A 2092-nucleotide genomic window follows, 5' to 3' on the forward strand; every position below is an offset into this window, starting at 1 on the left:
GGGCCACGAGAATGAGACCTCTGGTTTAAAGGAAATGAAAGACAAAATGGTGGAGGAGAAAAACAAAGAGAGGAGACTGCTTTTCCACCTGCAGAAAGAGAAAAAAACATATTAATACTCTGATCAATATCACAGACTTTTTATGAACATATGAATGGTAGCAAAACATTTTTTTATAATGTATTAAAAGTCGCAGGTGTTATTCACAATAGACTGATGCAAAAATCTGATTTAGATCCTCATCACACAAATTGTTTTACAAATCTATAAACCACTGAGTCCAGCAGGGGAAGATATTGTTAATATCCTAGTTTATTATCTGCAGTAGTAAACAGCTACGAGTAACTTTTTTTTGAAAAAATGTACTTTTAGGAATATTTTTACTATGCTGTACTTTTTCCTTATCCTTGAGTAATTTTATTATGAAGTATTACTACTCTTACTTGAGTAACATTTCTGGATTCTCTACCCACTGTGATGAGTAACTTCAATGAATAAAGAACCAACATGTTCTAAGCAAAAATTCACCAGACACAGAAACACCTGCAGTTTTTATTAAAGTTTCAGAAGTTTTTTTAATTGAAAGAAACTAGTTTGGAAAAAAAAATAATTCTTTTACCCAGTTTTATTATTTTTTTGTTACTTATATTAATTATTTTCCTTTTCATCATAAAAATACCAACCTTTCCACTTAACTTCATATTTTGGTCCATCTGATTATGTAATTTTTAAATATTAAATGGTTGATAATTTAATCAGTTACTCAGTACTTGAGTAGACTTTTTACCAAATACTTTATGGTAAAAAATACAAGATGGTGCAGATCTTCTATCAGTCTGTTGTTGAGAGCGTCATCTCTTCAGCCATCATCTGTTGGGCAGCAGCATCAGAACCAGGGGCTTTAAAAGGCTCAACAGCCTAATAAAGAAGGTTGGTTCTGTTCTGCTCTGGTTCTGTTCTGGGATGACTGTGGAGATCATGATTCAATGAAGGATTCTTCATAAAATCAATAAAATTATGGACAACCCTGACCATCCTCTTCAAGAGACTGGCTTGAGTAAACAGAGAATCTTCAGTCAGAGGTTTCTTCAGATTCGCTGTAATACGGACCGCTACAGGAGACCTTTCCTGCCAACAGTCATCACCATCTACAACAACTCTTTGAAGAATCTGAATTATTGAGTTACAACAACATTTAATTTCCCTTTGAAATAAATAAAGTATTTTTGAATTTGAATTCTTAGTCTTACTTGAGTAATTTCTTGGAAGGCTACTTTTTACTTTTAGTTGAGTAAATATATATTGAAGGAGTGTTACTTTTGCTTGGGTAAAGTAGTTGGATACTTTGCCCACTTGAGTATCTGGTGTCCAGATATCACATCATTACATGAAATTGTTTATGGCTGGAGATGAGTGAAGGGGCCTGAGAAATCTCTCATGACAGTAAACATTAATGATGAGGAAAATAAAAGCACACAATGCTTTTTCTTTGGCATCATTTAGTCAGGGCTGCAATTGGTTGAAAGGCCTTGCTTTGATGGTCTGAGTAGTTCTCCAGCATCACTTAGGCTGCCTTGGTGACAAATTCAGGTAAGATCAGCTTGTAATTACAGAAAATCCCAAACTGACACTATGATGAGCCACTGTTCTCATCTCATGATCAGCTCCAAAAAGGAACCATTTTGTTTGCAAATCTCTGTGGTGCAAAGCAATGTAGTTCAGCCAATATTTGCTTCATTTATATGTAATCCATGCTGTATCCTCTTAGGCTGGATGTCTCACAGTGAAGACAGACAACGAAAAATGAGAGCAACAAGTGTTCCAAGTTTGAACAGTGATTCTTTTCAGTTTTGTTGACTTGATGTGGCGGTCCTTTTATTAAATAATAATTCCATAGATAAAGCATTTAGAGACAGTGCAGTTCAAAGAGTACAGTTCTGTTAGCTGACATGCTGTTTGTTCTCACATATGGTCTGAGTCAGCAGGCAAAGCAGAGGTCATCGTCCTGTTGTCTGTACAAAACCTCTCAGAGGGGAAGGGGTCACTTCCTGTTCCTCTTAGTGTTCACTCTACATTCAGGAGCAGGCACGTG

Source organism: Poecilia latipinna, unplaced genomic scaffold, assembly GCF_001443285.1.
Source record: "Poecilia latipinna isolate Pla-1442-1.1 unplaced genomic scaffold, P_latipinna-1.0 Scaffold3487, whole genome shotgun sequence".
NCBI classification, from domain to species: Eukaryota; Metazoa; Chordata; class Actinopteri; order Cyprinodontiformes; family Poeciliidae; genus Poecilia; species Poecilia latipinna.